The sequence below is a fragment of the Cydia amplana genome, chromosome Z (assembly GCF_948474715.1).
Source record: "Cydia amplana chromosome Z, ilCydAmpl1.1, whole genome shotgun sequence".
Lineage (NCBI taxonomy): Eukaryota > Metazoa > Arthropoda > Insecta > Lepidoptera > Tortricidae > Cydia > Cydia amplana.
In genome coordinates this window covers 16,734,928-16,748,846 of record NC_086096.1, presented here as the reverse complement: position 1 = coordinate 16,748,846, position 13,919 = coordinate 16,734,928, and the positions used below count along the sequence as shown (strand labels likewise).

Sequence of the window (13,919 nt, the reverse complement as noted above, 5' to 3'; positions counted from 1 at the left end):
CTATTAGATATCTTTTAGACATCGCCAAGATATCATAACGATATGTTTAAGATCTAACCTGTCAAATTTGACATTTCCGCGATTCTGGAGATACTCTTGAACGATTTAAACAAGATATTACTTAGAGATCTAATTCACATCTAATAGATATCTAACACGATCTATCGTAAAAGTGACATTGGTTGCCCGAATTGCGCTGCAAAAGAGAACTAGTTGAAATCTAAACTATAACGTATCTAGAATGGATCTAGTACGTGTCGTCTCTTGTGAATATCTTGAAGTTAAAATACGGCAGTTTGCTGTTTTATTTTCTTAAATTCCAAAATATTATGTATAGGTATATTTAATTTGTCCCCATTCTAAATAAACTCAACGACGGGTGAGTGTAATGTAATACAGTCAGCACTATCAGGAGCTGGAAGTAGGTACATAAGTACCATATTGACATCAACAGCTGATCAAGATCGTCTAAAATAAATGTGGAACGCACATATCTGACGTTAAATAAAATTGTTTTAAATTAAACAAACTTAATTGATAATTATTATTTAACCAATGTTACTTAAATGCCAATCTTCTTAGAAATGGAGCTCTAAAAATACCTTAGGGAAAAGGGCATGAGCAGTATGAGCACAATGGCATGCATGCACGTGGTCTGCAGGAGGTCCGCGAGGCGCGCACACACAGGCAGCGCAACCAGTTTTTCACGTCGGTCGCCAGTTGGAGCAGGATATTAGTGAATTTCCTCGGGCGCGCGGCGCGTGATTAGTTCGGTAATGTGATTAGCTACCTCCTACGGGTCGCCGCTATTGTTTACTAGTACTTCGACGCGACATAACTACAGCCCGCCGCCTCATAAAATGTTCCGCTCGTGTCGCTTCACACATCAGCACATCACACTTCTAGGTACACACGCTTTATCAATGAAATAGCTAAAATCTAAACGTTAATGACAGAATAATACTTACTAGATAATCATAGCATTTGTATTACGACTGATAAACCTAAACCTAACGTTCGTGTATGAAACAAACTGTAGACTTGTATACGTCTTATTTTACTGAGTCCTATGCTTTTGTAAGAAAACTAAAGAATGTACATCGGCTGTTTTAGCACGACCGAAAGGTAATTAGAATTTTGGGAAAAAATAATATACTACACACTAGTACACCCCGAAGCATAGTCTAGGTATGGTATAGGCTAGGTGTATAATGAATGAAGCTTATCGCGAAGTAGATAAAATATGGCTTGGAAAAGTACAATTTAATTAGATCGCTTGTTCTTTATATGTCGCTTAAAAATATTTACCTACTACAATTTTCAGACATATACTCTCTGAAAGTCCAAAACAATGTGCCGGGCCTGACATTGCCGGTGATGAGGGGCAAGTACGCAACTGTACACCGTATGCTGCATGCAGCATGGACCGATATGCGCTTAACCGTTTTTTTCTTAATTCCCAAAATCTCAGTAAAATTTGCCTAAAATACTTATTTATATAAGTTAACATTTGTGTTTATTACTCGACGAGACGCTAAATTTATGAAACTGATACGGGCAATAATGAGCATGCAACGCATTGCGATGGCGTATAACAGGATTCAATCAGCAGACTTGAGACATTCAAATTATCCGGGATCTTATCCGATCCCAACTTAAGCTACCCACATACCTACTACTCAAAAATCTTTATTACATTTTCTTCTGCGCCATGTGGGTATAAAAATGTTCTGTGGTAATCTGTCTATATTATATACAATAAACGTGACGCGGACAATATTTACATACAATTAAATTCAATACAAATAAGTAACATTCATAATTAATAGCATGAGCAAGACTGGAGCAAGAAACTTTAGCACTACAAGTATTTTGTGATTTATAGGGACAACGTTGTATTTACTTTGGCGTTGCGTTCATGCCTGAGCCCTACTTAAACTAGTAGATGAATATAATAAGTATATTGAAGAATCCTAGACGAAGATATATATTTATGTTATGTTCATAATTAGGTACACTATTCACAAATAATGTTTACCTTATAATTTTAATTGGAGGAATATACTGGAAGAATTTAATTAAAACTACAATAGGACATCGCCTGTTATCGCCTCTTGGCATCAATGTCGTTCACACATAGGAATTGTAATAGTCGCGTAAAAGCGGCTTTAGCTGTAGCGTTGTAACATGCCCAATTAACCGACTTGCAAAGTACCTACAAAGGAACTGCAGTGCTTATAGATTTTCGAGGTAGGTGTAGGTGTGCATTTCGTTTCGGTAGGGTTTTTATGGCCCTCCCATGTAGGCAGCAAGCCGAGCGGAGAGATATAAATCAACTTCATATTGTGATTTAGCAAGTCTCGTTACTATAACAATACCCCGTATTTACATATAAAACATTATTTTGGAGCCTTTATTTATCGTTTGTTGTAATCCAATATGTTTCGTTTCGTTCTACTCGACTAATATGTATGCTTCGGTTGCTTGCTAACTATTCATTTTGGTATAACGGCTTCTCTTATTGTTTTTGCTTTATTGTTTGCGGAGGCTTCTCGTGAAAGGTGTTTTGAATACTCACTTATAATATTTTTCGGCGTGTTCTTACGGCACCCTACTATCGCCGTAATGAGGTAAGAAGGCGCTGCTATTTTTATAATTATCGAGGAACATTGAACACCTGTTTCTTCCAAACCAACAATTATTCTTCTTTATTAGTTTATTTCAATATGAAATTATTCATAATTGAGATGTCTTGTGGGTTGTAGGTCGATTTTAATTTCTTCATTCCTGAAAGTGCTAGTATTAATAAAGTGCTAACTTGAAATATAGGTACTTATTAAAACATAATTACTGACTGTAGTGTAACATTATTTTTGTAGTGATATTAGTTTTAAGTAGCTCATCGTTTATAACGCCTTATAATTATTGAAGGTTTTATTTAAGGAAGTACCATTATTTGGCTGGTAACGTCAGGGTTCTAGTTAGATAACGAATGCTTGAAGAAGGCTTGTGACAAATGTACGCGACATGTCAACTGGAACGTTCCCAGAGAAAGTTAAAACATGTTCGCAGTGTCGTTGCGCCGCGCACACGAAACTTAAACTGTCACACTAGTTAGCAGTCTATCCAAACTGGCAGGTGATTGCGAGTTCCCGCTGACACCCACAACCTTCCGAATTGTACGTCACCGGACGTATCGATCACTTTATAATGTCACATTTTATAAATCATGCCTATAATTTATCCACCGTTCTAGCCCCTACGTTTGAGTTGACTTGATCATGTTTTCATCGAGGGCGATTCTGTATTATTTTGTCGTTTGTCGTTGCATGATATCGTCGACACGCGACCTCTGTCCTTAGTATAAACAAGCGGAGTCGATGTGTGCGTACGCGATTTGTGTGCGTTTACAATGCACGGATCACAGGCGAGGCGGGCGAACAATACGAGCGCGCGGCGCGCACGTCCTCCACGCCGCGCCGCGCTATCGCGAGCTACTCGTGAACACCATGCCGCGCCATCATTACCTTACCTGTAGACAACTGAACTTCCAGGAGACGTATTCCCTTCAGCTCGAACACACACAGTCACGTCCGAATCATTTACTAACTTCTCCCGTTTAGCTTTACCTCTATAATCTTTCTTCAATTAGGTATCTACTCGTATATTACCTATATGAAATGTTACAACTATCCTTCTGAACTTGTCTCGCTAATTCTGTGCCCTGTTCGTCAGTCCCCATATGGCTCACTTATGTTTATGTAGCCGGTCGTGATATCATTTGAAATGATAAACAACGCGGGATGAACGTCAACGTATCGATTGCATGTGTTATGCGCACTGTATAAAATTCAAATCGACGCAATAAATTTAAATAATGTATCTATATAAGTGGATTCTAGAGTAACGTTATAAACTGTACATTGAATTATTTATACAAGCGATCGGTTATGCATCGAGTTCTAAATATACACTAAGGAAAAGTTTATCATTGTTGAATTTCCTTAAATTTTATTTGTTGACACTTCTCGGTTTATTACACCAGTTAAGTGTTTTATATGATTTATTTAGCTTTAGTTACTTTTCTCAAAAATATCTCACCGTCTAGAGTATTAAGAATAAATCTATCGCACGCGCTGGAGCACAGCTTTAAACATTAAATTGCATGAAATATGCTCTGATTTGAAACAATGGCAAAATATACATATAATAACATCAATGAATAACAATGGAGTATAAATTATCATTTAAACTGTTGTATATTTTATAAAATATTGCCCTTGTGTTTTGAACAAAACATAATACACGCACGGTATTTGTAACAACGCATGTTAATGTAGAGCAGAATGCGTCGCAGGCGCGTCGCGTCGCGTCTCGTCGCCGGCTAGCAGCCACCTCACGTCGTCGTCCTTCCTCCTGACTGACCTATGGAGTCGACTACTACCAAACTACTGAGGTGTTCCATCAGAGATAAATATTTGACATTGTACTTTTATTCACTTGCGTCATTGAATTAAAAGAAGGTTTACTCGTAGGTATATCTTGCCTAAAGTGTCATTAAATAGAACTTGCTAACTATGTAAACAAAAGTTACTAGTAAATTGACGTTCAGTGTCAATTTTAGTATGGCGGTTTGTTTACATAGTTAGCAAGTTCTATTGAATGACACTTTACACGTATAAATAATCAATGGTCATCAGCAAAATTATTGGTCATAAATGATATTTTGTTTTCCTAACATTCTTAATGCATTATAAGTAACATAACAAACAAAACACAAGAAAAATAACGCATAGTGTCATTCGAATCATTCCTTTTATTGCACATGTTTAATCTAAAAATAATATGTTAAAACCTCTTTCACGTCCCCGTAATTACACTCCTACATAAAATTAATCTCTATTAGTAAGATTTGCTGTCTTGCTACGAATAAGCAATAGTCAGCCGCAGGTTATCTGAGCTCGACCAGCGGGCGTGATTGTCGCTTGAAGTATGTATTGATTTAGGTAAGTGAAGAGTGGGCATCTCGAGCCGTCGACGGCGAGTGACAGAACCGTAAAACAGGGCCTGTCGGCGCTCGAAGCGTGCCAATAAAATAAAATGAACTCCCACCCGGCCTGATCCGCGTACACGACTACCGTATTCGCTCGTGAAACGACGGGGCACGACTGTCTTGTAGATGATTTTTTCGTGATCAAACCATTCATTGTTCGGTAGCATTTATTGGTTTGAAATTGTTCAGCCTGCGCGGGGGACGCGGCGTGCATAACTCATGTCATTCTTGGATTAATATGATATCCCTGTTCAACTAAACATGTACCTAATTTTTAACATTGACATTGTTAATCAGATCGTTTTCGTGGGGGAGTGTAATTCGGCTATACTTATGTCCAAAAGTAATAAAGATAGGCTAATGGCAGTGGTATTAAAAGATACAGGAGCTTGCGGAGCATCGTAGAATACTAAATTTTTGAAAAACATTCTTAATTTTTTTTTGGAAAATTGAAAATTATTTAAAAAAAACGATAATATTTCCTGCTTTTTCGGACAGAAAGTAGATTATTTATTCTAAGGCCACCATCAAAAAATTAAAAAAAGCTTCCGAGGCAGATAGATTGTCTATCGTTCCTACTTACTTACTCATTTACAGTCATATACAATAGGTATATACATATTATGTACTACATGTTAATTTCCTAGAAGAAAGTAATCAAGATCTATTCATAGGTAGGTACATTGTTACTATACCAAACCCCTAGACAGAAGTTGATATAGGTACCCGTTACTGTCTAGATGTTCGGTGTTAAAAGACGAGGATATTTCAAGCCAAATAAAAATCTCTATCTTGGTGTTTTTGTGCGTTCGTTTTTCCAGTAGCAGCAACGAATCAAAGTGATTTTTGCACAGAGATAGTTTGTATTCGGGCTGAGGACTACATTTTGTTTCGGCAAAATGTAGGGAACCGAGGAATAGCCTAAATAGTGAGCCGCAGCCTGTTAAAAAGGTGTCTGCACCTACATTGGAGCTATTTTTAAGAAACAAAACGATCGGTTTTCAAACATAGTGGAAGAATGGTATGAATGTGAACTAGATCTAATATATTTAGTGACAGAGTATAACTACATTATTAAGTGTGCCTATATTATTTTAAGAGCTTCCTCGCTTTCTCTGGGACCCTAGAGATCATCAATCCTTACCTGATGCAAAAGGGACTGACAGTGTAATATTCCCTTTCGAATAAAAGGAATTGGTCTGCCCGTCTTTGAAAAATCGGGAAAACTTACATACGAGTAAAAAAACACACTATAATTGAGAAACGACTCTTTCAAGAACAATTTGGGGCTAACTCCAAAGATTCGTGCGGAATGAGTAATGGAGTATTTTCTCGGGATTTAAATGGCACTTACGGTGCCGACCGTAGGTACGTGCCGCAGCGATCGCTGCGCCCGTCCTTTGCTTAATGCATTTATGCAAACTAGTGCAAGTATCTCGCTTGCTCTCGACTACTTGTTGGCCTTTTTAGATGTTTTCCTTTTCAACGATGTTAATGATTGTTACTTTCCAATAGAATGTTCACAAAGAATTAGCTAGTACATGTTTCTTTTTGTTCACTGCGAAACGATGAACACAATGTGCTGTTAATATTGCATCCGTCGCCATAATTACTTGCAACGTGAGAAATATGATGTTAAATGTGTAAATAAAGATTGAGTAGTAAGTAATCGGTGTTATCATTAATTTAATATGTTTGTCAACACTTACTTTCCAGATTTAACTATTATTACGTACCTACCCATGTTTTTTTTTGTTTTTGCAACCAACTAGCCTTTACAGCGGATACAGACAGTTTCGAGATTTGATCATGTGTTCCGTTACTCCGGCAGCAGATCTTTTCAACGATACGCAATTGATTTCAATAGCCTACTTACGCAAATATGTTTCATTGTTGAGTACCTGCCGTGGTCCGACATATCCACAATTTTCACTGTTCTCTCGGCAATTTTCCGCGCGGCTGGGCGCGCGCGGCGTCTGCCGCGGCCGACGCGCTCACCCGAACGCCAGGAAGACCCTCGCCGTTTCTCCAATTACATCACACGTCACGCGTGTCCTAATTTGAATAAACGACCAGATAATTTCACAGGCAACCGCCTCGCTTTTCAAAACCTCAAATCGGATTTCGCGGTCGACTCTGCCACCTAAACCTCCGCCCGAGATTGCTCTCATAAAACATACATGATTATGTTCAGCACAATCCATTTCATGCTCGTACCCTCTTTAGCACCGACGATGGAGCGGTCATTTCCTATTCAGGTTTTGATCAATCTTTCGACAGATTGGAAACACCCGGATTACAGAATTAGATTGGGTTCTCATTCGCACATTGAACACGTACTGTCGCGAGGGTCGGCTGTTGCCTTATAAATAAGGGCAGTACTTCGGCCGGTGCGGTATTATGCACGATACATAGGTACATATTCTGTTCATATATATTAAACTTTAGATGCAATTTTACCAACTAACGTTAACTTATCTCAAAAAGTTTCAATCACCCAATGTTTTTGATACAGATGTTGTCCTTCAACATTTCCTCACCAACTTGTAGTTTCTCTTGCGATATTCTGAAAGAATAAAAAAAATCTCAACAGTTAACTTCTAATCGTATACTTATCTTCAAGTGATCAAAAGGTTGGAGACTTAATAAGCGTATTTAAATAAAATTACAATACGGTAATGTTTCATTTGACAGAAAGTAAAAAATATAAGTACCTAATTTGTTGTATTTACAAATGAAGACAGAGTGGATTGTGTTTGTTGTGATCTACATTTTGGTGGTGCAAATCATTAATCAATCAATCAATCTATTGTTACGATAAAAAAATCCGTTTAGTGGCCACATTTACGCACTCGCATAGATTTGACTATAGCGTGCGTGCAACCAATACGTTTTAAGTCACCTCGATACGTCTATAGCAGCTAAAGCTCATTTGAGAATAAGTTCGCCTATTAATTATGCAACATGGCTTTCTGTTTGTTAGAATCAGAAGTGTATGTTTGAATAAATTACTAGGAAAATTCTACGAATTGATATGTACATATACGAGTAACACCGGAAGAACATGAATGGGTCCCTTTGGGAAAACTTCACATACTCGTATTTCTTTGGTGGAGTGGCTAATGATTAGCTTAGCTGTCACACGGGTACCTTTATCGATGCATGAGAGGATCGTAAGCGGTCGTCAGCATTGTTTCGCCACTTTACCTCGCCGCTATATTATCAGCAGCCCTAGGCAAGTGACAATCGTTGATAGAAAACGCCTACACATAAGAAAATGATTACTTGAGTTAATTCTCTTTGCACCTGTCAAAACGATATATTTTTTCTACTTGATCAGCGTTTGTCGATGTGCGATTAGTAATTACCAATCATGTTGGCTAGGCCCTCAGTTCCTAAGGACAAGCGTCCTGAGATCAAATGAGAAGTCACAGGACTAGACCGAGAATCAATTACAGTAGGTAGCGATCACAATACATAAAACTTTTTCGCAGTGATACAGTCAGCATCAAAAGTAATGGATCATACTACTCGTCAAAACTATCAACCATCATATGTATAAAAATTAGACTGTGACAGATACTTTTGAACGCGAACTGTAGAGATTATATTTGGAAGAGTATTCCAGGATGGAAGATACTATTGGCGCATTGTCTGATCCGCTATTATTGATGCTGACTGTACAAATGCGATAAGAAAAGAAGCCTCCAACAAGTATGCAGGTTAGAACTACGCCTTCTTCTCTGAACCTAACGCAGTTTACTTGAGACTTTTGCTTATTATGGGTAAATGCATGTTTTAATAAGCATAGAAAAATATATTTAAGTTATTTTTGTTAATAAACAATATCCACCCCAACTCGTTATTATGTAAATTTTTGAAAAAGATCAGATACCCACCTACATGACCTACACTATCAACTGATTTTTGTAGCGTGGTCACCTTAATTTCTAATTTAATAATCACTCGACACCTAAACGCCTTGTACTCGTATTTTTAAAGCAAACGGCATTAGCGCCTCTAGCAAGGATGAATGCTAAAATAATAAAGTCATAATGTACCTAGTTGGAAAGTTGGTATTAACAAGTAATATCGCAGATCAAGTGTTTTACAATTTTAATGTTTTTGCCTAAAAGATAAAGATTAATAATTTGTTAAAAAAATAGTTCTCAGATAACTTGTAACTACCATTATGATATTTGGGAACATGAGCCGCGCCTAGGGTTTCCAATCCGGATCCGGAATTTATGAAATTATCCGGATCTGGATCCGGATCCGCGGCTCTTCCCATAGGTACATTTCGGATCCGTCGTGCAAACCCTAGCCGCGCCGCCGCGGCGCCTCGTCTCTACTGTCCGCTAATAATACATTTTGTTTAATTTGTCCGTAATGCACAACAAATGTGAGATTATCTGCTGTCTCTGTGGACTGTTCCGCTTTCATTTTCATATTATTCTGGCCCATTATAGGGCTGTTCACTATAATGTTGTATTTACCACACCAGATGGTAAAGGCTCTCTTGATTGTTCAAACACCCATAAGAAAGTTACATTTTATCCACATGTGTGGTAAAGCGTTCAAATGCAAATTTATAGTTGTTTCCTTATATTGACTGGTAGAATTTACTTTTAAATGATGATTTTGAATACTTAATAAATATTTAATAAAATTAATTTTGAATTGATTTTGGGTTGATTTTTTACAGTTAGTATTTTTCTTACGTTGGTATGGTGAAATTTTTTGTGTATCACTCGGTAGCGAAATTTGTTTAACCCTCGTGCCTTGAAATCCACGCAACGCTCAACGTTACGCAACGCTCAACGTTACGCAACGCTCAACGTTACACAACGCTCACGCAAAATTGATTTTATAAATACTTCTTTGTAAAAATAATGCGCAAAAAACGCAAAATTCATTAAACATGCGTCAACGTTCCAATTAACAAAGTTTGTGAAAAATATGATGCAATTAATATTTTGAACAAGTGAAATGTCAGAGTTGGAGGTGTAAAGTTCAGGCGGTGTGTGATCGCGACTGAAACGTTTTGCTCGCAAAGTGTCGTTGCAACTGTCGGCCGTTTGCTCCGGCGTCAATCACCCACACCCGCCACGGCTCTATAATAAATTCACTACAATGAGGTTAAAACAGTTATTTCATGTCAGAAATTACATTCTGCGAAATCATTGCAAACGGTTATCCTGCTAATACATGTAGGATGCGTGGATTGGAACGTAAGGATTGAACGAGTGAGTGAGAGAACGAACTGTGGAATGAACGACGTGTGAATGAGAGAGTATGATGCCGAGTGTCAGTGCGCGTGAAAGAGATAGCAAAACGCCATGGGCAGATTTAAAAATTGTAACCGAAAATTCGGGAAGACTGATTTCGGACGTACGATGTGACGGTGTAATATTTCTGTTTTTTCAATAATATAAGTTTTTAAAGTAATTTTGAGTTGTTTGAGTTCGCCCGACCCACAGTTTTGGTGTCAGATGTGGGAACGGCTCAAAATTAAGTAGACGACGTAATACGACGAGAAGATGACTAGTTGAAGACGTGACCTTGATGAAGACGCTACCAAGACGACGATTTTAATAAAGAAGACGATTTACGACGACTGACGACGATTTACGACGATTACAAACGACGACGAAGATGTCACCACGAAAAAACCGGCGTAGGCAAGACGACGAGCTCGCGGAAAATACGTGGCATGGCGCCGGCACCGGTATGTTACATCTCACCGAGGGCCTCATACCGAAGTTTACCGGCCAGGACAAGACCTACCCAGCGGCTAGGTGGGTCCAGGACGTTGAAGACAGTACGGAGCTCTGCGGATGGACACCATTACAGCAGTTGCTGATGGCAAGACGTACGTTGGCGGGAACTGCATTACTATGGTTCCGGGCGGAGCGAATATTCAAGACTTGGGATGAATTTAAAGCTGCAGTTCTGAAGGAATTTCCTGATACAATCGATACTAAGACGATACACGAATTGATGAGCTCCAGGTACAAGAAACCGAGCGAGTCCTGCCTAGAATACATGTTTACAATGAAAGAATTGGGAAAACGCGGCAAGATGCCCGACTACGTAGCAATAAAGTACATTGTGGAGGGAATAAAAGACCAAGAAGTTAATAAAATTATGTTGTATGGCGTGAGTACCTACAGTGAGTTAAAAGAGAAGATTAAAATATACGAGCAACTAAAAGAAAATATGTCTGGTTCTGGTTCGAGCAAAGAAAAAGAAGCGAAGTCGAAGCACGTAGATCACGAGAAGTCAAACAAGCGGATGGCGTTTACAAGATGTTTTAGCTGTGGAGAAATGAGTCATTCATCGTCCGAGTGTCCACATAAAGACAAGGGTTTAAAGTGTTTCAGGTGCAACTCATTTGGGCATATTTCTTCGCAATGCAAAACGCCACAAGCGACAATTTCAAATTCTCGCGGCAAGGACGACGGAAACGCAGCGGCGAGCAGCGGTGAAGTTAGCAACACGAGAAAACTTCACTCGAGTAACGCCGGTGGCGCCGCCAGCGGTGGGAAAAGAAGTTTCATGTGTCACACGAATGTCACGAACTTCACTTCGGACGGCGGCAATGACGTTAGCTGCGCCGACGACGCTGATACTGCAACGACGAATGATTATCAGTGTTTGACAACTGTTATGACGACTACGAGACCAAAAACGATTAATAACAAGCCGTTGAAGCAAATCTCCGTGTGCGGAAAGGACGAAATTGCGTTAATTGATTCCGGTAGTGACATAAATATTCTGACGATCGAGTGCTACAGTGAATTAAGTGCGCCGGAGCTTGTAGAATGTGATCCCGATGAGAATATAACTGGACTTGGCGGTGGTGTAAAATGTTATGGACAAGTTAAGTTAAAATTGTTGATTGACGGATATTGGTACAACGACATGAAGTTTTTTGTTATTGACAAAGATAACCTACCAGTTCATTTGTTTAGAATGATTATCGGGCAAGAATTACTGAAGCATTGTACGACTGTGTTGGAAGAAGGTTTTGTGTTGATTTTACCGCGTATTCGCTGGGTGTATGCCATACGTGTGGATGACCCTTCTGTTATAGGTAACGAGGTAAGCCCCGCGATACGGGAAAGGGTAAACAACATGGTGCAGTCGTATGTTCCTAGGAAGACGAAAGAGGCGCCGATCAAGCTCAAGATCGTGCTCAAAGACGACATCCCTGTGGCTCAGCGGCCGAGGAGGTTGGCCCCAAGGGAGCAGCAGGAGGTAGACCAGCAGATAGCTAAGTGGCTTGAAGACGGCATAGTTCAGGTGAGTTATTCTGATTATGCGAGCCCTTTAGTGTTAGTAAAAAAGAAAGATGGTAGTATGAGGGTGTGTGTGGACTATCGACGACTGAACCAAAAGATTGTTAAAGACGAGTATCCTCTCCCAGTCATTGAAGACCATATTGACAGACTTGCAAATGCCAAAGTGTTTAGCACTTTAGACTTAAAGAATGGCTACTTTCATTTGCCTGTGGATGAAGAATCTGTCAAATACACTTCATTTGTTTCCATGACGGGCCAGTTCGAGTTCCTTCGGGCTCCTTTCGGGCTCTCGATCTGTCCAAAAGTGTTCACTAGATTTATCACAGCGATTTTCAGGGACCTGATTGCTAGGGGTATTATCCTTGTTTTTATTGATGATATTATCATTCCCGCAGAAAATGAAGACGACGCTGTGATCAGACTGGCAGAAGTATTGGAGGTTGCGGCTGAGTACGGGCTGGACATAAATTGGAAGAAGTCACAGTTGGTCCAAAGACAAGTCGAGTACCTGGGCCATGTTATCAAAGACGGACAGGTGTGGCCTTCACCAGAGAAAACGGACGCTGTTGCCAGATTCCCCGTGCCCACCAATACTAAGCAATTACAGAGTTTTATAGGATTGACATCTTACTTTCGAAAGTATATACAGAATTTTGCCATGATTTCAAAACCATTGACGGACCTGTTAAGACGAGAAAACAGTTATGAGTTTAACGATGAATGCCATGCTGCTTTTGAAGAACTGAAGAAAAGACTGGTGAGTCAGCCAGTGCTTCGCATATTTAACCCCAGACTGCAGACTGAGATGCACACAGACGCCTCAATGGCAGCAATCTCTGCAATACTGTTACAACGAGGAGAAGACGCAGAGCTGCATCCTGTGTACTATATGAGCAGAAAGACGACACCAGCTGAGAGCAAGTATACCAGCTATGAACTTGAAGGCTTGGCAATCATAGAAGGTGTAAAGAAATTTCGCTGTTACCTGTATGGAAAACACTTCAAGATTGTCACAGACTGCAAAGCGTTTCAAATGACATTAAATAAGAAAGATTTAGTAGTGTCAACGAGAGTGGCAAGGTGGATACTACTGCTGCAAGAATATGATTTCGAGATTGAGCACAGAGCTGGAAGTAAGATGCAGCATGTAGATGCACTCAGCCGAAACCCATATGTGGCAGTATGTAACGGGCCGATTCATCAACGGCTGAAGACTTCACAAGAAAATGATGATGGGCTTAAAGCGATCATAGAGGTGCTCAAAAAGAACACACAGTACCAGGACTACTACTTGGAAAATGGTTTGCTCTACAAAGGCATACAGAAGCATCTCGTGGTACCAAAGACTATGGAAAACGAGATTATAAAGAGAGCACATGAGAATGGCCATTTTTCAAAAAAGAAAATGATTGAACTTATAAGTAAGGACTATTATATCAAGAATTTAGAAAGAAAAATAGAAGAGTTTATAGTCACATGCATACCATGTCTGTTGGCAGAAAAGAAGAGCGGAAAGCTAGAAGGGTTCTTGCATCCCATTGATAAACAGGAGCTGCCGCTAG

General features: G+C 39.4%; 1 protein-coding gene across 2 annotated transcripts in view; it reads left to right on the top strand.

Annotated features, from left to right (window-relative positions):
* LOC134660816 (protein bric-a-brac 1-like) overlaps positions 1 to 13,919 on the top strand; it is a 243,152-nt gene that overhangs the window by 194,050 nt on the left and 35,183 nt on the right. The window lies entirely within an intron of this gene.